This window comes from Conger conger, chromosome 1 (assembly GCF_963514075.1).
Source record: "Conger conger chromosome 1, fConCon1.1, whole genome shotgun sequence".
NCBI classification, from domain to species: Eukaryota; Metazoa; Chordata; class Actinopteri; order Anguilliformes; family Congridae; genus Conger; species Conger conger.
This window is the reverse complement of record NC_083760.1, coordinates 41,400,953-41,426,565: the sequence shown is the minus strand read 5'-3', so window position 1 is coordinate 41,426,565 and position 25,613 is coordinate 41,400,953. Positions and strand designations below refer to the sequence as shown.

The 25,613-nt window shown below is 42.6% G+C and overlaps 1 pseudogene; it reads right to left on the bottom strand.

Moving 5' to 3' along the window:
- Positions 1 to 11,105: 11,105 nt before the first annotated feature.
- On the bottom strand, positions 11,106 to 15,502 carry LOC133126009 (uncharacterized; annotated as a pseudogene).
- Positions 15,503 to 25,613: the final 10,111 nt, after the last annotated feature.

Here is a 25,613-nt window from a genome sequence, read left to right as displayed (position 1 = left end):
AAAATGTTCCGGTGAGTGTATATTGTATAATTTATGGTGACAATATAAAACTACATTGACATAATATATTGCTTAAATATTATTTTTGTTAAATAATTGGTAATATATGCCAATGCATATTTAAAAATGTATCACTGAAAATAGATTGTAAATGTATAAATAGATATATACTTTTTAAATACACTGATCAAAAAAATTAAGGGAACACTTAATCATCACAGTGTAACACCAAGTCAGTTAAACTTCAATATCAATCTGTCCATTTAGGAAGCACAAGTGATTGTGAATCAATTTCACCTGCTTTGGTGCAAATGAAAGTGACAACAGGTGCAATAGAAATGCAAAAGCAAGCCAATCCCCAAAAAGGTCGCAAGAAGGTTTGCTGTGTCTCCCAGCACAGTCTGAAGAGCATTGAGGAGATACCAGGAGACCAGCCGTTACACGAGGAGAGCTGGACAGGGCCGTAGAAGGGCATCAACCCAGCAGCAGGACCGGTATCTGCTCCTTTGTGCGAGAAGGAACAGGAGGAGCACTGCCAGAGCCCTACAAAATGACCTCCAGCAGGCTACTGGTGTGCATGTTCCTGACTAAACCAGACTCCATGAGGGTGGCATGAGGGCCCGACGTCCTCTAGTGGCACCTGTGCTCACAGCCCAGCACCATGCAGCTTGATTGGCATTCGCAAGAGACCAGCAGAATTGGCAGGTCCGCCATTGCCGCCCTGTTCTCTTCACAGATGAGAGCAGGTTCACACTGAGCACATGTGACAGGTGGGAAAGAGTCTGGAGATGCCATAGTGAATGTTATGCTGCCTGTAACATCATCCAGGATGACCGGTTTGGTGGTGGGTCATGGTCTGGGGAGGCATATCCTTGGAGGGTCGCACAGACCTTCATATCATAGCCAACGGTACCCTGACTGCTGACTGCTGCTGGTACCGGGATGAAATCCTCAGACCGATTGTCAGACCTTACGCTGGTGCAGCAGGCCCTGGGTTCCTCCTGATGCAGGACAATGCCGGGCCTCATGTGGCCAGAGTGTGTAGGCAGTTCCTGGATGAGGAAGGCATTGATGCCATTGACTGGCCCTCATGTTCCCCTGACCTAAATTCAATTGAGCACCTATGGGACATTATGTATCAGTGCATCCGACACCGCCAAGTACCACCACAGACTGTCCAGGAGCTCACTGATGCCCTGATCCAGGTCTGGGAGGATATCCCCCAGGACACCATCCGCTGACTCATCAGGAGCTTGCCCAGACGTTGTCGGGAGTGCGTACAGGCACGCGGGGGCCATACACACTACTGAGTGTAATAAGTTGCCGTGCCGTAAGTTGCCGTGATAAAATTCACTCAAGTTGGATCAGCCTATGATTTCAATTTTTTACTTTAATTTTCGGTGTGATTTTGAATCTAGCCCTCAATGCCAAATGCCAATAATGTAATGGGTTCATTTTGGTTTCCTTTGACCGTTGTTACATCATTTTGTTCTCAACAAATTATACAATGTACATCAGTAAAGATTTTCAACTTGAATAAATCGTTCATCAAGATCTGATGTGTCCCTTAAATGTTCCCTTAATTTTTTGGAGCAGTATTTATGCCAATACTTTTTACAATGTATGAAAGGCTGCAATACTTGGTATATATTTCAATATATTATGCTCCTCAATACATTGCAATTATATTATGAAATGTTGTATGTGTCAATATATCTAGAGATGATACTAATTTCAATCAAAAGCCTGTGTCATCTTTTCATATTAAACTCAAAGTACTGTAAGAACAGTGATAATTGGACACAAATAATGAAAAACCTGGAATGTCAATATTGTATATTGCATATACAGAATATACATGTCTGTTGCATACGGGTACCTAAATACTGGGCTCCTGGCCTCTATGCATGAACAGGCTACTGTGCTAGTTTTTTTAGTATTTTCTGCCATTCTAGCCAGGTAGCTGCTGCAAAAATCATACTGCCGCTGAACTTGGGCTACTGGGTCTGGTGGAAAGGATGGTGTTTAGACTGGATATACAGTTGTGTTCAAATTAAAGTTAAAATATTTTTTAATAGCGTTTAGTTCAATATTTCAAATGTAGTGGAAACATTATACATTCAATTCCAAATCAAAGCATTAGCCAATTTCATCAAGTCTTCTTTTACAAGAAGCAAAGAAAAGGAATATTTATCTGTTCAAAAAAATGGCAGTCTCAACATTTTTCTCTTCAAACGCTCTTCATACTGTATAAACTGAAGACATTTTTAAAGATTTAACTTCACTTTAAATTACTGAACTAATATATTTTGCACCTAGAAACAGGTATTTCAGCCCAGGAACTACATTCCACAGTTCCTGTGAATTTTTAGGTTTTTCTTCAGAAACTGTATTTCTCAATGCGGTTGAGGTCAGGGCATTGACCTGATCACTCCATTACCTCAATCCTTTTTGTCTGGAACCAAGATGTTGCTCGCTTACTCGTGTGTTTGCGGTCGTTGTCTTGTTGAAACACCCATTTCTCTTTGGCATACAGCAACATAATCTCTTCAAGAATTTTTATGTATTCAACCTGATCCATGATCCCTGCTATACGAACCCAACACCGTAGTATGAAAAACAACCCCATACCATTATTTTTGCACTACCATGCTTCACTGTCTTCACAGTGTACTGTGGCTTGAATTCAGTACCCAGGGGTCATCTGACATACTGTTGATGACTACTAGACCCAAAAAGAACAATTTTACTCCCATCAGTCCACAAAATTTTTTCAACAATGGTACTTTACAGGGGCTTCTTACTGATAGCTTAGCTTCGATCAAACGTCTTCTGACTGTAACAGCACTTACAGGTAATTGTAGATCTTTGATCTTTCTGGAGCTGATGATTGGCTGAATCTTTGCCATTCTGACTATTCTTGATCAGTTTTAACAGTAGTTGCTCGTTTTATTCCACTTGTTCTGGGTTTTTGTTGCCATTTTAAAGCATTTGAGATAAATTTAGCTGAGCATCCTATAATTTGCTGCACTTCTTTATACGCTTTCCCCTCTCCAATCAACATTTTAATCAAATGACGTTGTTCCTCCAAACAATGTTTGGAACGGCCCATTTTTCTTAGCAATTCAGAAGAAAATATATTTTATGACAATGTGTGAAACATTTGCTTCCCTTCTTCCTTAATAAAGGACAATTAATGACCCCTGTTTTTTTTTCACATAATTAATTAATTCTCTGATTATTTTGAACATGCCCCTTTCAATGAATGAGTCAATTACTCAGAACAAGCAGCGTGCATGTCATGACAGTTGGGTCTGTTGTTTTTCTATTACACTACTACATCTACAAGTAAAGTAAACATCAAACAAAAAGTTCTGTAATTTGTGTTTGGTAGGTTATTTCTCTGTAGTAACAATGCTTCTTGGCCATAAATTTAATACCGTTGGAAAGCCTGTTTATTTCCCTTTTAAATGGTGCCCCTTTCCCAAGCAGAATAAGCTGTTTGGCATTGGCAGAGAAGATTTGGCAAATTTTTCATCAGTGCAACCCACATACTCAGTTGTGCTGCTCATCCCACAAATACATGTTCCTTACAAATGGGGCACCATTTAAAAGGGAAATAAACAGGCTTTCCAACGGTATAAAATGTATTGCCAAGAAGCATTGTTGCTTTGGAATTAGGCATTGTTTCCTCATTAATGTTGTTCTTTTCATTGTTGGAAGTGGTTGGGCAGATAACTGATGTAATTTAAAAATAATTGTATATTGTTATGTTCATTAGGTCATTTATAAGCTCTAATTACTGCACATTTCACCTGTTACAACCCAACAATGTTAATTTGTATATCTGAGGGTCCCAGGGCTGCAAGCATTTAAGAATAGGAAGGAAGGATCTAACGGGCGGAAAGAAACTGGTGCCATTCCTATTCATTTAAAATTTTTAACCCTCTCTTGGGCCTGTACCTTGCTGCGGTGAGAGGGCTTTCCATAAAACAGGTAATTTTCACAATTATAATCTTACAAGAATGGGAAGAATTCCTTAATTCTGTTTTTTGTTTCCATCTCTGCCCTTTCTCTAATGGTTGGTGAATGAAAAGAGTGCTGATCCAACAACTGAATGGATACCAATGTGTCACTATTCTAAATTCCCATTATATTTCTTATACCCAACACAAGATTGAAGACATACACATTATGCATTACAGTATATCATAAACTATTCAACCCAAAACTATGTTTTAAAGAAGAGATAATGATTGGCAAAAGGCAAAAATTACAGGAAATTCACAGGAGCACCGAGAACATAATCTTGACCTATGCACTGACAAGGCTTCCAACACATGATGCATTAATACCTGCTATAGGTATTGCAGGAGTTGATTAATTTCAGATTTTCTCAAAATCAATTAGGTACATATTTTGTTGCTATGTGTACTTAAAATGTTAAGTGTCTTGTTACTTTCTAGTCATTAATGCTCTGTAAAATAAACTAAAAGAGGTCATCACTGCTAAATTACATAAGTACATAATGTATATCTGAACTAATGGTAGCAGCCATGAAAATTGATGTTCAGACAACATTACAAGAGAGAACATCACCAGATTTGTACATGTACATTTGTTCGTAGAATTTGTGATTTGATTGATTTTACTTTTAAATTGTATTCGTTTCTATTGTAAAATGTATAGTTCTACACTGCTCAAAAGAATTAAGGGAACACTTATGGACACATCAGATCTTGATGAATGATTTATTCAAGTTGAAAATCTTTACTAATGTCGATTGTACATCTTGGCCCTCTTCTTTTTTATATATGTTACCTTTAGGTGATATTATTAGAAAACTAAAAACTATGTTAATTTTCTGTTGAGCCGAATAATTCAAGTGCTCTATGCTCCCTAACTACCTGTCTGTCTGCAATTAGTCAATGGTGGAATAATATATATTTTTTATTAAATGAGGATAAGACAAATACTTCAGGTTGGGGATGCCTTTTAAATTACGCTAGGAAATCTAGCCCATCAGATTAAACCAGAATTCACTAGCTTATTATTGTATAATTTGTTGAGAACAAAATTATGTAACAATGGTTAAAGGAAACTTCTCAACCCATTGATTCAAAATCAATGTAAAAATTTAAATCACAGGCTGATCCAACTTGTGTGAATTTTATGAACTTATAATGTGACTACTGATTTTTGTTAAGAGGGAACTCTTGAAAATAAGACGTCTCAATGAGTCCTCCCTGTGTAAATAACGAATAAATAAAAATAATCAGAATTGTATTGTTCGTCACCATAGTAATTGTCCTTTTCCCCCCAATCTCTCCAGCAGGTTCTGGGTCTACCTTGGGGTCTCCACCCAGTTGGACGTGCTCGGAACACCTGGGAGGCATCCTGATGCCCGAACCACTTCAATTGGCTCCTTTCGACGTGAAGGAGCAGCAGCTCTACTCCGAGCTCCCTCCGGATGTCCGAGGTCCTCACCCTATCTCTAAGGCTGAGCCCAGCCACCCAACGGAGGAAGCTCATTTCGGCCGCTTGTATCCGCGATCTTGTTCTTTTGGTCACTACCCAAAGCTTGTGACCATCGGTGACATTGGGACGTAGAATAACCAGTAAATCGAGAGCTTCGCCTTCCGGCTCAGCTCCCTCTTCACCACGATGGTTCAAATAACTTGAACTATTAATGACTAATATAATTGTGCCATTGCAAGTAGATTTATTAAAGTTTGTTTTAGACCAACTAGTTAGCTAGGTCACTAAGCAAGCGCAAAAAGAAAAGAGATGAAAGAGATGCATGCGCTTTACATTCTGTAACTTGCAAACCATGTAAATATTATAATACCAACTACAACACATGCTAGATGCTGAAAGCTGATCGGCTCAGAAACACATTCAGATATTTCCACAGGGTCAGTCAGTGTGTGTGTGGCAGCAATTATTTCCACAGAGTCAGTCGCAGTTGTTGTAGCTTCTGAAATCAGCACCTTTTAATACAATAAAGTTATCCTCAAAATAATTGCTTGTTTGGATTTGTTTTCCCCATGCTTATATAATGCAGAATACTGCATTAGTGTGACCTCTGGTATACAGATACAGTTATATAGATATAGAAAATATAGTGTGTTACATACACCAATCAGCCACAAACATTAAACCCACCTGCTTAAACAAGTTTTGATTGAAAATGCTTTAAACTGTATTACCTTGTCTATAAACATTTATTATTTCATTATATGATATGTGTACTTACATAAGCAGATAATCATAGGTGAATTGCATTCAAAAGTTACATTTTTAAATGAAAATGAAAATCTTGGAAGCTCACTGGGCCAGGGGGTGCATTGTTTTGTTATTTGCTAAATTGTCTATTTAACATTACATAGCTAGCTAGCTAACACAATTAGCTAATACTGTTAATTTTACTTCACCACCAAGCCAATATAAACTAGCTAGCTAAGCATAGAAGCATAGAGCTAGATAGCTATCCCAACAGGACACACCGATAGACATTCGATGGCTATGATAGCTACAGACTAACCAGAGATGCTGTTTTTTGTGGTGTAAAGTATGTTACCCATTTATCCAGGGTAAGACAATAATGTTCCTTGGATATTTTGCGAAATCAGATCCTAGAGCAGCAAGGAAACGAAAGCCTGAAGTACAGATAGATAGATAGCTAGGTTAGTAACACATTAGTTGGTGTACATTTTTATTTATTTAAGTTTACTAGCTTATTTATAGCTTTGTACAGTTGTCTCGGTACTAGTAACTAACAAGATAGTTAGCTATCAATAGCTAATGTTAGCGGAGCTAACTGGCATCTTGAAAGCAGTCAGAAATAGCCTGTTATGACAAGGAGTGCGTCCCATTAGCCGGAAAGTGCATACTCCTTAACTCCACTACCACACTCCTCCACTCCGTGCCCCGGAAACCAATCTTTGTGGACTCCCCCCTCCACTGTCCCATTTTTTGAAGCTAAAACTCTGCCCTCCTCTACTCCCCCAGCATAGTGTCCAATGATGTATCTTTCAGTCTTTTCACATTTCTGGGTGACTTCATCATGCTCACACCCAGCAAAGCCATTAAGTTCTTTGCTGGATTGACGTCACTTCCGTTCCGCTATTTTGGCTCCATATGGCTCTGGCAATGTATAATCTGTGTATAATCAATGTATTAGGCGCGTGGCTTGCAGTTGTGAAAATGCTAATATTTTCGCTCATCTTTTTAATAAAAGAACGACGAGGCTGGCGATTTTCATGTTTTGCATGCAAGTGAGGTTCGGACAATAGAGGCACGACTGTGGTGTGAGTCAAGAGGACGCAGGTTAAAATAAATAGAATTTATTAAACAATGTGTAATCCAGAATATGACCTTCTTGTCCTTGTCAGTTCTGGAGATGGTTTTTGATGTTATACTGTGAACAGTATAATTCCTATGAGATCTGTTTTAATCTAGGTATTTAAAAAAACAGATTTCTTCTGCTATATATATAACACCCAGAATTAATGATCAGTAATCAGTCATATTTTCTCATTAAAATGTACTAGAAATGAACATTTCCTAGCTGCTCTTTTATGCCACTGGTTGTAGCCTACATAAAACCAGCGTGACTGTTAATAAGCAGGGCAGCTACAGGTATTTAAGTAGCCTACATAATTCATGCATGGATGAATGTATTCCACTAACCATTTCCAAATAGCATATTTATTATCAATACATTTGTTACAGATGTTATAGTGGTAAATGATTGTTTAGCAATGCGAACACTCGCAATAACCGACAGATGAAGCGCCATATGGTATAGGCTACGTTTCACTAATGTATAGAAATGTTTCTGAATTAGCGTTTGTGAGATGCAACCGACAATAGCCAAGAACATAACACTGTTACAGTACACGGTGTTGAGATCAGCCACATTGGGATTCTGGGATTAGCCTATGGAGTTGGTCAAACTGATCAACCAGCTGTTTCAAAACCTAGCTCAGGTGTCTTTTTCAGCAGGGGTTGATATTTGCTTGCGAAGCTGGACAGGGATGTAACGCGTGACGAGAGAACAATGATACGGACCAGGTCTTGTTTGGTTGTAGCCTATCAAGATGGTGATAGCTTTGAATTACACACAAGGTAAATGACACAGAAGACACTGCGTGCTATTCACAGTCAGTGACGTCACTTCCGTTCCACCATTTTGGCCCCATATGGCTCTGGCAATGTATTATCTGTATGTTCTGTGAGGTGCGTGGCTTGCAGTTGCTACATGCCTTAGATTATAGAGTCACTGGCTAACAGACAAGCTAACATTTCACCATTCATTTTCAACGGGGCCACGTTCTCAAAATACCAATTTTAATAACAACTGTAGCACATGAAAACCAGATTTTAGGAAAAGGCACTAGTCTATTTAAAAGTAGGACGTATTCTAATTGAGTGAGAAACTGTAAAACGCTTCAAAAAGTTTGTAGAAGAATGCTAATTTTTTTGAACTCTTTTAGAATTTTATGCACCCAGGACATTTTTTGCTTTCCCAGTGTATGATTATTATTATTTTTTTTTTTTACATTAATCAGTTATGCAAAAAATGTTGTATTGCAGTCCTACTGTTATTTTATTCTGCTGTCAAAGGATTCCAAATAAAATGTGTATCTGTCACATAAGGAACTTGTACTTGAATAGTTTTCTGACCAAATACATTTTTGTACTTACTCAAGTAATTTTAAGAAGGCTACTTTTTCTTCTATTTGAGTACCTTTTCTTAAAATAACAAAAATTCAGAAAAATTTCTGAATATACTGCCATCTGAATACTCTTCCATCGACCCACCTCTGCATATACCTCTAAATCAATGTGTAATTAATCAGACTTTAAAATACGTGGTGTATGTAGGCAATTTATATTACTCAGTTGTCCTTCCAGTTATTACACAAGAGTTTAATAGCCTGAAGTTGGGTTCAGCATACTGTTTAAAGTAGGCGAAAAGTGAAAAGAATAGTGCACATCTCGTAGCGTAGTTTACCTCGGCTAATTATAATCCTGTATGGACAGCAAGCTCTCACGATGTATATATATATATTTTTTCCATTTTTCCACTTTTACAGCCGTTGCCAGTCCTAGTCCATATATAACCCACTTTATTTGTCAAAACCATTTGTTTCTGAAATCTTCTGATATAGTAGCCTAACACTGCACTCCTACAGTACATTGGTGTATACTTATAATTGGTATATCTCCATAGGTAATCACACATATTTTTCTGTTTAAACGTTTACTCCGTATTCAGGAAGATAGCTAACTATTATGTCAATGATGCAAATGAAATGTGTAGCCATTATTTACAAAAATTGCGAACATGGTCAATAAACCCCGAGGAATTAATTGGTCATTTTCGGAATGGTATTCCATCGAGCTGCCACTGTTGGTATAGCAACAAATCAGCTGTTTTAGAATGTTACCGGGATCAAATTTGTTGGCGGAAGTAAGGATTAGGTCATTTTAGAATCTTCATCTAGCTAGCAGGTAGCGTCGGTATGGCAATGGTCACCTTTGTAGAACAGTAACTACGTCACAGAGGCCAGTACTACTGTACGTCAGTCGGATCATTTTTGCAGCCCGGATCAAATTTGTTGTGACAGCACCCCTAACAATTATTCTAGAAAAAATCAAACAAATCAAAAGTGAACATTTACTCTTTTTTTCGGTCTTAAGGAAATATATTGTTTCATTCCATCATTTCCTGTTTCACTAAAGTACAAAAAAATTAGGTAACAAGCATATAGAATCGCTTCATTCAGAAGGCACAGATGGTAATTGACCGGCACAAGCCTTGACAGCGTTACAGGGAACTATACTTAGATGGACGTATTCAACTGAACATGACAGTCATTCATGCATGGCTCGCTAGCCTAGCTGCACAAAGACAGTGTGTCTAACAAATAATAATAATAACAGCTGTGATATATGAAATTCAGCCTATACTTCATTTTGTTAAAACACCACCTTGTAATAATAGCTGGAAACATTTTCTCTTTTAAATGCAGGCATATCATGCAACATGACAAGCAATTTTCCATGCAAGCATCATTTAATAACAAACTATATTATATGCTGAAGTAGTTGTGATTGCTTGAGTGCACCAACAGTTCATTCTAAACAGCATAGATCACTTGATTGTAACCACACACATTCATTGCACGGCTAACAAATACACAGAATTTACCGTTAATAAATAGCTCAAACTTCTCTTAAAGTTAGTCTCCTTCGGGGAAAGCCAATTGCAGCTTGGTGAGAATGACATGATAGCTAGACCATTCGTTAAAAAAACAGTAAACTGATTGTTTCCATCCTAGAAGCTGATTGGCTTACACAAAGGTCCTCATTGTTCTATAAGTACTAAAGGTTGGCCTTCTTGTGTGTGTCTTGTGGTTTGAGGTTTGCCCCAAAATTGTCCATTGACACTCACTTCAACACATCAACCTAGCTGAGTCCCCATTCATTGTTGCATGATAACTTTCTCCATCCCTTGTGAATGGTGGCCAACATTACAATGTGACTAACCAACCAACAAATTAACAGACGAAGACTGATCCATAGCCAATAATGGCACCTCCATACCAACAAAACAAAACAAAATCAAGCATCTTGTGTTTGCCAAACCTCATTGGAATTATGACTGGAAGAGAGGGCTATGGACTGAGGAGACCAAAATTTTATGTTTTGGCCATACACACCATGAACTGACCATCAAACATTAGCCTCTATAATTTATTGATATTTGGTAGAATCCATTCTTCCTTTCACTTGCACTAAATTTCCTGTGGCCCCTGCTGCCACAACCCCAGAGCATAATGGATCCGCCTCCATGCTTCACAGTTGGCAAGGTGTTCTTCTATACAAAGGCTTCACCCTTTTTTCATACCTTCTTTATAATAATAATAATAAACTTTATTTATGAAGCACATTTAAAACAACCATGGTTGACCAAAGTGCTGTACAAAACAAAACCAGGCAATAAAATTAAAGATAAAATTAAAGATAAAATGAAATAAAATGAAATGAGATAAAAAGAAATGAAATGAAATGAAATGAAATGAAATGAAATGAAATGAAATAAAATGAAATACAAGTCCATCATCTGGATTCCCCATTTATGTCTGACATAAAGGCCTCACTAAAAAGGTGGGTTTTTAACAGGGATTTAAAAATATCTATGTTTTGGGCAGATTTAATATGTGGCGGTAGGCTGTTCCACAACTTGGGGCCAGCTACCTCAAAGGCCCGGTCACCCCTCCTAGCTCTCCTCGACATAGGGACATCCAAAAGTTGCTGATTGCATGATCTAAGTGATCTAGCTGGGGTATACATATTGAGGAGTTCAGACAAGTATGTAGGTGCTAGACCATTCATTGCCTTAAAAACAAATAATACAATTTTAAAATTTATCCTGTAACGGACAGGAAGCCAATGTAGGGATGACAGTGCTGGTGTAATATGCTCCCGTTTTTTTTTGTCAGTCAGAAGGCGGGCAGCAACGTTCTGCACTAGCTGCAGACGGCAGAGAGAGGACTGGTCTAAGCCTATATATAGAGAATTGCAGTAGTCCAGCCGAGATGTTATAAAAGCATGGACCACTCTTTCCAAATCTTTTTGAGAAAGATAGGCCTTGACCTTGGCTATTTGTCTTAACTGAAAAAAGGCAGCTTTGACAACAGCACTAATTTGCTTCTCAAATTTAAAGGCACTGTCAAAGGTGAAACCAAGGCTTTTCGCAGCAGGAACATTTTTGGGGGCCAGGGGGCCCAAAGCACCAGCAATGTCCTCCAATTGAGCTGGATGTCCAAACATAATGACCTCTGTCTTATTTTCATTTAAATGCAGGAAGTTAGCATCCATCCAGTTTTTTAAGTCTTTAAGACATGTAAGTAAAAGCTGCAGTGATTTCTTGCATTGAGATTTTACAGGTAAGTAAATCTGTACATCATCAGCATAACAATGGAAAGAAAGGTTATGCTTCCTGAAAATTGACCCCAGGGGCAGCATATATAAAGAAAAGAAAATAGGACCCAGAATAGAGCCCTGGGGGACTCCACAAGTGAGTGGGGCTGTATCTGAGGAGTAATCTCCTACATGGACAGAGAAACTCCTGTCCAATAGGTACGACCGAAACCACTCCAAGGCAGCCCCCTTAATACCCACACAGTGTTCAAGGCGAGATAAAAGAATCTCATGATTCACGGTGTCAAATGCCGCTGTCAAGTCTAAGAGCACCAGGATAGCAGGCTCACCAGAGTCTGTAGTTATTATCAGATCATTAAAAACTCGTAAAAGGGCAGTTTCAGTACTGTGCCGAGGTTTAAAACCAGACTGAAACTTTTCACAGATGTCATTTTTATCTAAAAATGATTGTAACTGAATAAAAACGGCTTTTTCCAATACTTTAGACAAAAAAGGTAACTTGGAGATAGGCCTAAAGTTAGTTTTTCTTTTTGAGCAGTGGTTGCACTACAGCATGTTTGAATGCAGCTGGGACACATCCTGAACTGAGACAGGTATTGATTAGCAATAATACGCTAGCACCAACTGAATCAAAAACTTCTTTGAGAAGACGAGAGGGGATGCTGTCCGAGGGGCAATATGTAGGCCGCAGATGCTTAATTATATCTGAGAGCGAAGGGAGGGATATAGGCTCAAACTGGTCAAAAATGGCAGAGCACAGAGATGGAGCAGGGTCAATGGTAACACTCAATGTGTTAACACTCGTGTGGGCTAGCCTAAGAGTAGAGACCTTCTCAATGAAAAATTTAAGAAAATTTTCACAGAGTGTGGGTGAAGATATGATGGGGGATACATCACGGGGGTTAATAAGGGAATTAAAAACATTAAAAAGAACCCAAGGCTTGTGGGTGTTTTTGGAGACTAAGGTAGATATATACTCTGTTTTGGCAGTTTTAACAGCTCTCTAGTAGTCTGATAGGCAACTACGCAGGATTTCTAGAGAGACATGGAGTTTATCCTTTTTCCACTTTCTCTCAGCGCGCCTGCAAGCGCGCCTGAGAGAACGAGTGGAATCATTAAGCCACGGCTCTGAAAGTGCTTTGGTGCGTCTAAGCCTAAAAGGAGCAACAGAATCCAGTATTTCAGAACATGTAAAATCAAACATGGAGATAAGCTCCTCAGCACTGAGAGCACAGTTCGCATCCAGCGCACAAATCGAGGAGACGCTGAAAATATCAGAGAACTGTGATGCGGTCGACTGGTTGATCGAGCGCAAACGGCGTGCGGAGGCGCGTGATTTGATTCCTGAGCAAGGGATAGAAGATGTAAACAGGATAGGTAAATGGTCTGAGATACATGCTGTTGTACAGATTTCATTTACAGAAACAGATAGACCAAACGATAAGACAAGATCCAATGTGTGTCCCTTTTCATGTGTCGGGCCAGATACAGATTGGATGAGATTAAAAGAATCAATTAAGTGCAGAAATTCCCTGGTTAAAGGTCTTGATTCACAGCACACATGTACATTAAAATCACCTAAAATTAAAATATGGTCATATTTAACCATAATCCCCGACAAAAAGTCAGCAAAATCATTAATGAAGTCCGTGTTACATTTTGGCGGACGATAAACAACAGCGCAGAGCACCGGGGAGGACAGGTTCATTTCAAAGAGCTGCAACTCAAAACTAGAGTAACTAGGTGTGGAATGACACAGTCGGCACATGAGATTAGATCTAAACACTGAGGCTATGCCTCCACCGTTACCAGTAGTGCGAGGGGAGCTGAGGAATGAACAGTCAGGGGGAAGGAGTTCAGAGAAAGGTGCATATTCGTCAGCATGGAGCCAGGTTTCCGTAATAAACATAAAATCCAATCCCCGGGAGATAAAAAAGTAATTTAATAAAAATGGTTTATTTACTATTGACCTTGCATTTATTAGAGCCATGCGAAGGTTTACCTGTTGAGTAACAGCCGAATCGACACTGGGGGAGGAAGAATTTAAGATATGTGCAACTGGACAGAGCACTCGCATACCACGGCAAGCCTGACTATCACGACGGTAGGGGTCAGACAATCTAGGCCTATTGGTCACATGAACAGGAATAGGGGTACCTGCAGTAAACACATTAGAACAGAAGGGGGGGATCACATCAATAGGCTGTGTTTTGACCCTGGAAGTGAAAGGATTGACCCGATTTGATTGTCAGTCACGTGGGGCATAATCATTGGCACAGTGCACAGCATGTAGAATGTTTGCAGCAAGCACATGTGAGCCCAGCTTGTTTGGATGGATTCCGTCCGCCGTAAAAAAGGAGAACCGGTTCCAAAATAGGTTAAAATTGTCGATAAAACCTATGTTATTTGTTCTGCAAGCGGACTGGAGCCAGGTATTAAGACCGAGGATTCGGCTGAAACGTTCTGCTCTCCCCCCCAGCATAGGACCAGATATAAAGACGGACTTTCCACAGTCATCTAAAAACTTAAAAAGGTCCTTGAAATCTTTTTTCATTAGCTCTGACTGTTGGCGAGCGGTGTCATTTGTCCCAACGTGTACAATAATCCGGCTAATAGATGATGGGAGCGATAGCATCAGGCCCGGTAGCTTACCCAGGATGATGGGGACCGTTGCTCCAGGAAAGCAGTGTGTAGCTGCATTCGCAAACCGAAGTTTCCGGGTAATCGAATCACCCACTATAAGGGTTGTTGGAGAGAAAAGGGGACGAGGTTGAGAAGGGACAGGCTCCTTCACAGGCCTGCAATGGGAAGTAGAGATCATCTCTCCGGGAGAGGGGCACTGACGAGACGAAGGGCCGAGGGATCCACGCGATCGTGTCGGCGACCCAGGGGAGCGTGTCCGGGCAGGCAGAGGCTGCGGCAGGGCCGCAACATCACACCTGGGAGGACTCCGCATTGGACCAGGGTCAGGAGAACCACCAGAGCGGCTGATCACCGCCTCCCTGAGGATCCTTCGTCGGGAAGCAGAGGCCGCTGCCCGGTGTGAAGACCGCCGGTCCGGTTTCCGAGTGGAGGGGAGTGTTACTCGAGCGGAGCCAGGCTCGCTCAAACCGCGAGCAACATGTAGGTCCGAAGTATTGTTTTCTTGGGGGTCTTCCCAGGGCTGAGTGAGTCCGTCCAACACCCGGAAGGCGTTCGTCAGCCGCAACTCCTCTGGGACTGGGGGTAAGGAGGTGCGCCTTCCTTGTCGGCTGCCCGTCGGGACAGCAACCCAAGCAGCATTAGCTGTGGAAGCTGGAGTGCTGCAGTTCTTTGGCTTAGCCCCTAGCTGTGACCAATCCTTCGAAGCCGCCCCCGCCACGGGGAGCTCGGCCTCGGGGCGAAGCAGCGAATCAGCAGCATCAGTTCCACGGGGTTCCATAAATGAATCGAGGAACAGCTCGTCGTCTTTAATGGAGTGCAAGACGGAGATCCGTCCTTCCAGAACTGCAATCCTCTCATTTAAACTTTTACAACTTTCGCAGTGTAAAGAGGTCAGGATTGACATTTTATTATTCTGTAATACGGTAATACGTCTCTCGCCGCGGGGATAAAACTTAACAATATGCCGGCGTGGATAACCTGGTTACTCACAACAGCGGCCGCCGGATTACTTGCGCTGGTAGTACAGCAGAAGGCATCCGACCTGCTCGTCTGGAAGTGCGTTCTGTTCAGTTCCCGCCGAGTTAGTTCTTTGTTAGTGGACAAAACATTCCATTTTGGTTTCGTCAGTCCAAAGCACATTGTTCCAAAAGTCTTTAGGCTTCTCAGTGTTTTCTTTTGCATACTTCAGAAGCTTAATTTTGTGTTGAGGTTGTTCTTTCTGGCAACTCTGCCATGTTGGTATTTGTTGCATAAAGTATGTTGTATTGTTGTCCTGTGAAAAGCTAGTGTTTGCTACTCTTTTTGAAGCTATTTTGCACATCATGTGGATTCTTCTGAGCATTTCTCACCAGGACTCTGAAATCTTGTATTTGAAATCTTTCTTGGTCTTCAAGATCTTCCCTTGACTTCAACTATTCAATTTACCTTCCTTTTTCTAATAATGACAGTGGAAATAGGTAGTTTGAAACTTATTTGTAGTATTTGTAGCCTTCTCCTTCTCCTGGAAATCTTTGGAAAACTGTTTAGAGGAATCCATGGTTGTTAACACAAGACAGAACAGCCACTGTAGTTGGATACTTTGGAAGGCATTGAGTTATTAAAAATATCAGCCCTAGAATTATACTCACCTGACTCATTGAAGGCCTGGTCTGGGCCTTAGTAATAATAATAATAATAATAATAACAAATAATAATCCAAAAGGGTTCCCAAACCCTTGCACAGGGCCATTTTCCTTTTAAGAAAATACATAAAAAGCAATCATGTCTTAAAATTTGCAGAAAGGTCCCATGCTTAACTGTACCATTTAGAGTTCAGGTTTGCTTTGATCACATACAGATTCATCGTAACAGAAATTTAAACCAGGGGTGCCAACATTTTTGCACGGTAGCCTTGTCATCTTGCAGCACCATTCAAGCTACGTCAGATGGAATTGGAAGTGTTTGTGAACTGCCACCTTCAGGTCTCTCCACAGATGTTCTGTGGGGTTCAAGTCCATAGAAGAGTGGCTAGGCCACTTAAAGACAGCCAGAGACTTGTCCCAAAGCCACTCCACTGTTGTCTTGTCTGTATGCTTTGGGTCATTGTCACGCGTGCACTCTGAAGCAGGTTTTCCTCAAGAACCTCAATGTATTTGGCTGCATTCGTCCTTCCCTCAATTTTGACCTGTCTCCATATCCCTGCTGCTGAGGAGCACCCCAATAGCATGATGCTGCCACCACGATGCTTCACCTTAGGGATGGTATTTGCCAGGTCATGAGCAGTGCTGGTGTTCACCAGACATAGTGTTTGGAGTTCTGCCCAAAGAGTTACATTTTTGTCATCAGACCAGATCTTTTTCCTCATGCTCTCAGTGTGATCAGGACTGTCATATGCCTTTTACTGGCTTCCATCTAGCCACTCTACCATAAAGGCCTGACTGATGGAGTGCTGCAAAGATGGTTGCCCTTCCGGCAGGTACTCCCATCTCTGCAGAGGACTATCGAAGCTCTGTTAGAATGACAATTGTTAGCAATGCGCAAATTAATGTTGACTGAACTAACCCTCTGTAAAAAAGGATGCCATACCAACTGTACTGCAACAAATAAAGCCATTGTTCCAATATAAGATTTTGCATTATACAAACAAAATGCTTTTCTCAATTTACATTATATTAACATATTTAATCGTGTTAAAATGTTAAGCTGTCAATATTATTGCTATTTTTTGGAACTAAAAGTAAAACTCATCTGCATGCTTCAGTGCCTGTAGGACCACCAACTGTCCTGAAATAACAAGCAGATACACAGTTAGTACAAAATAAAGCTTTTTATTCACAATATGGCTATGTGGTGCAATGCTGGGCTTGGCCACTGCACATGTGAACAGACAGCACAAAATCAAAAGAAATGGTTTTGTTACTGCCTTTTATTCAACAAAAATCTCATCAAACCAAATAAAGACTCGACAAATAAAGAAAAAAGCCAACCAAAACCATACAAAGCAGAAGGAGTCCCAAACTGATAACAAAAACCCAGCTCAAAGGGACCACAAGACACCTTGCACAAACCCAACAGATTCCCAAATACGACCTCCTTTAGGCTTGAACCAGGCCTCTTATGTAGCCCACAGATATAGGTAATTGGCTATAGCTATGGTGATTACAATGAATCACAGCTGTGGCCATACCTGTTGGTAGGGCCGGTGCTGCTCCCTGGTGGACAGCACCTTAAGTTACCTTCATGGCATCACGGGCTAATATGTCAAATATTCATCACAACATGAACTTTGTCTTTCATCCTCCTTCCTAATTGAAGTCAGTAACTTGTTCTTTAGAGACAGAATCTTTGGAGGAAGTTTGCCACAGTCATTTAAAATATTCAAAATATGTGGAACCATACACAATATGGCCAAAGTATAATTTGTAAACAGAATTATCCAGGTCAAATGAACACAGTAGAATATGAATAAAAAAACTTGGAAGGACTGAAGTCAAACTTGTTCTTTAGAGAAAAGGTCTTGAGAGGACGTTTGCCACAGTGAATTCAGATATTCACAATATACACTCATTGCGCACTTTATTAGGAACAACTGTACACCTACTTATTCATGCAATGATCTAATCAGCCAATTGTATGGCAGCAGTACAATGCATAGAATCATGCAGATATTGTCAGGAGCTTCAGTTAATGTTAATGCCATCAGAATGGAGAAAGAAATGTGATCTTAGTGATTTCAACTATGGCGTGATTGTTGGTGCCAGACGGGCTGGTATGAGTATTTCTGTCACTGCTTCAGTGGGTCCAGGCTCACCAAAACTGGACTGGAAAAACATAGCCTGGTCTGAATAATCTCGATTTCTGCTGAGATATACAGATGGTAGGGTCAAAATTTGTCTCCAACAGTATGAATCCATGGACCCAAACCCAAGGGTGGTAGCATTGGTGTAATGGTTTGGGGAATGTTTTCAGGGCACACTTTAGGCCCATTAATGCTAACCAATCATTGCTTGAATGCCACAGCCTATTTGAGTATTGCTGCTGACCATGTGAATCCCTTCATTGCCACAATGTACCCATCTTCAAATGGCTACTTCCAGCATGATAATGAACCATGTCACAAAGCAATAGTCATCTCTAACTGGTCTCATGAACATAACAATGTGTTCAGTGTTCTTCAGTGGCCTTTCCAGTCACCGGATCTGAATCCAATAGAACACCTTTAGGATGTGGTAGAACGGCAGATTCACAGTATCAATATGCAGCTGACAAATCTGCAGAAATTGTGTGATGCAATCATGCCAACATGGAACAGAACATTCAACATCTTGGCAACTTGTTCTTTAGAGAAAGTATCTTTGGAGGAAATTTCCCACAGTAATATTGACAACATACTGCATGTGGAACCATTCACAATATGGCCAAAATGGCTCCAGCTTTTTTCTTAAACAGAATTATCCAGGTCAAATGAACTGTCGATAATCATGAAATGTGTCTTTAATCCTCCTTCCAAGTTGAACTTGGCAAGCATCTTCTGAGAAAGTTTGCCACCATCAACACAAATATTCTCCTATGTCTCCTTTGAAGCAAAAACAGAAACTTTGAAGAGAACATATCCTCTTGAAGTGCAATTCAAGCTGTCAGGCTGGTGAACGGAGAAGCCAAATGCAATCAGGAAGAACAGATTATTTAGTCCAGACAAACAGAGTTCAGTCGCCGGGAAACAATCACTGTGGAGACAGGCAATGGTGTGTTTGTAGTCACAGACGAAGGGTTCGTACACAGAAAAACAATCCAAGAAGTTAAAGGTACAAAATTGGTGTTCAGAAATCAGAATTCTATACTTCGCTGAAACTAAGCAAGTAATCAGTGATAGAATAGGGAGGCAGAGTTTCAGAACAGAATTGAAACTGGAGATGCGTTAGTAAGTTAGTTAAGTGATTTAAATACCCAAAACTAGTAAGTTTGTTAGTTTGAGGAACATATTAGTGTGTTAGTATAATTAGTCCTGAACAAATTCTATGTTAGTTGGGATTAGTATATTAGTGCTATGTAAAAACATGAAATGGAGAGAAAGCAGGAAGTAAGGAATGCAAGATTGGAAGGAAGGTTGAACCCCGGAACTACCGTAAACACCTGAATAGTGGGGCACACAGACAGGGGAGCGACTGGGCTCGTAAACATTCAGACTCAGACATCACAGGGGAAGATGAGTGCAAAAACGAATGAATATAAACAGAACACCAGACATGAATATGAAAAATAATAAATTACAAGAATAACGATAATAAACAATGATAAACTAACAGACAGAACACAGGAACATAACGCCTCTTGACATTTCATCAGATACCCATGGGGAGGAGGAGCAGGGAGGGTGGGAGGAACAAGGGAGAAACGGAGAGCACAAAGGAATTGCCTTGTTAGTTAGACCAGGTGTGTCGCATTTTGTTATTAGTTAGCAAATCTAGTGTGTTTTCCACCAGCCGCCGGCAGTTTCGCTCAGTTCTGTTATTCTGATCAGGTGATCAGAATCAGTTAGATACTTTGGACCCTGCAATTGTTAGGATAATTATTAGATCGCTAGTTTGCATTAGTAATTAGCAGTTTATATAGGCGTGCTCAGAGCGACGCTATATAACAGTGGAATTGTTTGTAATTCAGCAGAGAAGTGCATTTTTTCCACTAGCCGTGTGTAGTTGAAGACCTCCAGGGAACTTAAGTATTGTTTCTGTGTTTTTTGCGTGTGAGCATTAGGTAAAAAGGAAACCTTGTTAGTCTATCAGCTGTTGTAGATTTGTTCGTCAAATTGCCTTGTTAGTTAGACCAGGTGTGTCGCATTTTGTTATTAGTTAGCAAATCTAGTGTGTTTTTCACCAGCCGCTGGTAGTTTCGCTTGGTTCTGTTATCAGGTGATCAGAATCAGTTAGATACTTTGGACGCTGCAATTGTTAGGATAATTATTAGGTCGCTAGTTTGCATTAGTAATTAGCAGTTTATATCGGCGTGCTCAGAGCGACGCTCCCTCCCATTTGGAATGGTATGGTGTGTCAGCACCCCATTACAGTCTGCTCTCTCCCCTTCAGAACGCCCTTCCAGCGATGTGGCCCTCCACGGCGACGGAACCCCACCAACCTCTGCTACCCCTCACTGACCCCCTGTGACAACTTCACAGTTGCAGGGGGGCTATGGAACTGCCAATCTGCCACATGGAAGGCTGACTTCATTACTGGTTATGCCTCCCTCCTGTCCCTACAGTTCCTTGCCCTCACCGAGACCTGGATTACACCAGAAAACACCACCACCCCCGCTGCCCTTTCATCCTCCTTCTCCTTCTCACACACCCCCTGGCCCTCTGGCCGTGGAGGTGGCACTCTCCCCTTCCTGGAAATTCTCTGCGTTTTCCCTCAATGACCTATCCCTGTCCACCTTTGAATGCCATGCTGTCCCAATTACTCACCCTGTTCAACTTTATATTGTCGTCATTTATCATCCTCCAGATGCCCTGGGAAGCTTCCTTGATGAGCTTGACACTCAACTCAGCTCGTTCCTTGAGGATGGCACCCCACTTATCCTCCTGGGAGATTTCAACATCCACCTGGAAGCCTCCCAGTCTGCTGCCTTCTTACCACTACTTCACTCCTTTGACCTCTCTCTGCAGCACTCTTCCCCAACTCACAAGGCTGGAAACCTTCTCTACCTGATCTTTCTGAGGAACTGCTCCTCTTCTAACCCCACTGTTACCCCTTTACACAAGTCCGATCACCACTTCATTTCCTTCTCCATCCCCCTAGCTCCTCTGCCTCCGTCCCCTTCTCTCACCCCCACTGTTTCTGTCCAATGTAACCTCCGCTCTCTATCACCCTCCTCCCTTGCCCCCAGAGTCACCGCTTCCCTCCCTCCTCTTGAAACCTTCTCCAAACTACCCACTGATTCCACATCTTCAGCGCTGCTTTCCTCTCTCACCTCAGCCCTTGACTCTCTCTGTCCTCTTGTCTCCTGGCCTGCTCGATCCTCCCCTCCCAGCCCATGGGTTCCTGACCTTCTACGTTCCTCCAGGCCCAGCCTACGTGCTGAGAGTAGGTGGAGGAAATCAAAAGACCCATCGGACCTGTCTTCCTACCAGTCTCTCCTGGCGGAATTCTCCTCTGCTATCACCACTGCCAAAAGAAATTACTTCCAAACAAAACTCCAGAATTCCACTTCTAAACCGGTCAACTGTTCTCCATTTTCTCCTCTCTCCTCAGCACACCTCCCCCACCATCTCAGTGCTCCCTCACTGCTGATGACTTTGCGGTATTTTTTGAAGGTTGCAGATATCCGCAGCACCTTCGTGACCACCACCACTTCTATGCTTGCCTCCCGTTCCGTGTCTGCCCCCTTACAGATGCTGATGTGTCTCACCTCCTTCTCTCCCACCACTGTACTACTTGTGCCCTGGACCCCATCCCCTCAAACCTCCTTCAGGCAATCACGCCTGACATCCTTCCGTTTGTCAACTCCTCTCTGTCCTCTGGCTGCTTTCCCTCATCATTCAAGAGGGCCTACATCACCCCACTCCTAAAGAAACCCACTCTAGACCCCTCCTGCATTCAAAACTACCGTCCGGTATCTCTCCTTCCTTTTCTATCCAAATCCATTGAACGAGCTGCCTCCAACCTCCACCAGTCCGGCTTCAGACCTGGCCACTCGACAGAGACCGCACTCCTCTCCGTCAATGAGTCCCTTCAGGCTGCACGAGCAACCTCTCTCTCCTCTGTCCTGATCCTTCTTGACCTCTGTGCGGCGTTCAACACGGTCAACCACTCCATCCTCTTAGCCTCCCTGGCATCTACAGGGATCTGTGGCACAGCCTTAGAGTGGATTACATCTTATCTCTCTGCCCGGTCCTCCCAGGTGTCCTGGGCTGGAGGAGTGTCAACCCCTCACCCCCTTGTTACAGGAGTCCCCCAGGGCTCAGTCCTCGGACCCCTCCTCTTATCCATTTACACGAGATCCCTTGGCCCTGTCATCTCTGCTCATGGCATCTCATATCATTGTTATGCCGATAACACCCAACTCTTTCTCTCCTTCCCCCCATCAGACACACAGATCTCTACCCGTATCTCTGCCTGCCTGAGAGACATCCAGAGCTGGATGGGCAACCACCATCTAAAGCTCAACCCAGGTAAGACGGAGGTAATCTTCATCCCTGCTCTAACCTCTCCCTTCTCCGATTTTTCCATCTCACTAGGGGATACCACAGTGACCTCATCCCCTAGTGCAAGAAACCTTGGAGTGGTGATGGACAACAGGCTCTCCTTCTCCGAGAACATTGCTACGGTGAGCCGGGCGTGCAGGTTCTTCCTGTACAACATCCGGAGAATCCGACCCTTTCTCACCACCTACTCCACTCAGCTCCTTGTTCAAGCAATGGTCCTGTCCCGCCTGGACTATTGCAATTCTCTGCTGGCTGGCCTTCCAGCATCTGCCATCAGACCCCTACAACTGATCCAGAATGTTGCAGCCCGTCTGGTATTCAATGTTCCCAGACATTCACATGTCACCCCCCTGCTCAGCAACCTCCACTGGCTGCCTGTTATGACTCGCATCAAATTTAAAACTTTGGTGCTCGCATACCAGGCAGTTAAGGGATCAGCCCCTGTATATATTCAATCCCTTATCAAGACGTATACACCAACAAGACATTTACATTTACATTTTTGTCATTTGGCAGACGCTTTTAATCCAAAGCGGCTTACAAGTGCATAGGTTCTACCATAAGTCAAAGCATCACATCCAGAACTAGGAAAAGACACATGGAATGCTGTTCTAAACATAGTCGTCATCATAAGTGCAAATTTTTTATATTTTTATTTTTTTTGGGGGGGGGGTTAGACAAGGATAGGGATATCAGAAAGGAGGGGCGGGGGAAATCAGGAGGGAGGACTAAGGTAGAGTTTGACAAGGTGGGTTTTGAGTCTGCGTCGAAATAGGGGGAGGGATTCTGCTGTCCTGACAGTGGTAGGCAAGTCATTCCACCACTGAGGAACCATAATGGAAAACAGGCGTGAACGTGCAGCTCGACCGCCAGGTGCACGTAGAGAGGGAACCATAAGGCGACCAGAGCTGGCAGACCAGAGTGGTCTGGCTGGGGAGTAGGGAGTGATCAAGGATTGTATGTAAGGTGGGGCAGTCCATGGGAAGAGATAACAGAACCAAGAGACATGGTGTATAGCGAGAAGAGGAGAGGCCCAAGAACTGAGCCCTGCGGGACTCCAGTTTGTAGGGGGTGAGGGTCGGAGACTGAGCCCCTCCAAGTCACCTGGTAGGAGCGACCAGAGAGGTAGGAGGAAAACCAAGTGAGTGCAGACCCTGTGACACCCATCCCAGACAGCGATGAGAGCAGAATCTCATGGTTGACTGTATCGAAGGTGGCTGACAGGTTGAGGAAGATGAGGACAGAGGAGAGGGATTTGGCTTTAACAGAGTGGAGTGCCTCAGTGACCGCGAGCAGGGCGGTCTCAGTGGAGTGGCCACTCTTGAAGCCAGACTGGTTGGGGTCATGGAGATTGTTCTGGAGAAGATAAGTGGACAGTTGGGAGCAGACCGCCCGTTCCAGAGTTTTAGCGAGAAAGGGAAGAAGAGAGACAGGCCGGTAGTTGTTCAGGGCAGAGGGGTCAAGAGTAGGTTTTTTGAGCAGGGGAGAGACTCTGGCCCTCTTCAGGGTTGATTAGAGAGGAGAGAAAAGGGAGAATGTCATTGGATATAGATTGTAGGAGGGGAGAGGGGATGGGGTCAAGAGGACAGGTGGTCGGGCGGTGGGATGTAAGCAGTTTCAATGTGTCGGCGTCAGAGAGGGGAGAAAAGGAGGCTAGGGAGTTGGGGACGGTAGGAGGGTCAGCAGGGGGAGAGGGTCATCAACCTTCTTTTCATAGAAGGAGACAATGTGATGAGGGGGGGCCAGAAGAGAGGAGAAGGTTGAAAACAGTTTGCGGGGATTAGAGGCAGCCGCGTTAATTTTCGAGTGAAAGAAGGTGTGGTGTCATTGTCTGGTGAGGAGCTAAGGATGATGTCCATCTCATCCAAGAAGCTCCCCAGAGGACCCGGGGGGCGATAAACAACAATAATAAACAGTTTGCACAGCAAAGTAACAGAAACCGCATGAAATTCAAAAGAGGAGAAGGCGAAGGATGAGGAGAAGACACTAGATCTCCATGAGGATGAGATTAGGAGACCTGTGCCACCTCCTCTGCCAGAGGTTCTGGGTGTGTGGGAAAAAGAGAAGGCAGAGGAAAGGGCCGCCGGGGTGGCTGTTTTCTCTGGTGAGAGCCACGTTTCAGTTAAAGCAAGAAAGTCAAGGTTGAAGTGGGAGGCATAGGCAGATATGAAGTCTGCTTTCTGGACGGCAGACTGGCAGTTCCAGAGGCCACAAGCCACACAGAGATCAATACCAGCGGATCTGGGAGGGAAGATGAGGTTTGAGATGTTCTGCCCATGTTGGCGGGAGGTGAACCTCCTACCTGACTGGGACCTGGGGAGAGGAGAGAGGACAGGGATGGGAAGGAAACACATGGAGGGAACTAGGGAGGACAAGAGGAATACTACGTAGTGAAATGAGGGCAGGCAGTGAAAACAAAAACACTTATCAGGCTCTCAGACAGCCTCCGCTCTGCCACTTCGTGCCGTCTGGCACCTCCCCCTCGCCACACCTGCACTTCACGCTCACGACTGCTGTCTGTCCTGGTCCCACGGTGGTGGAATGACCTCCGGGTGGATGTCAGAACGGCAGAGTCTCTGACCTCCTTCAAGCGCAGACTGAAGACTCATCTCTTCAGGCTACACCTTTCCCTCCCTAACTCACAATCATGATTAGCCTTAGACTGTAATGGCACTTATGTATAGATTGTATAGATATTGTTGTTTTTTATTGGCTGTTGTATTGTTGTATTCAGGGTATTCTAGCTGCCAACTGTGGTATGCTAGTTTGAAAGTTGATTGTACTCTTCAAGGGTTCTGATTATCTGTGTTTACACTAGGACTCGGAACTGTAATGTCCT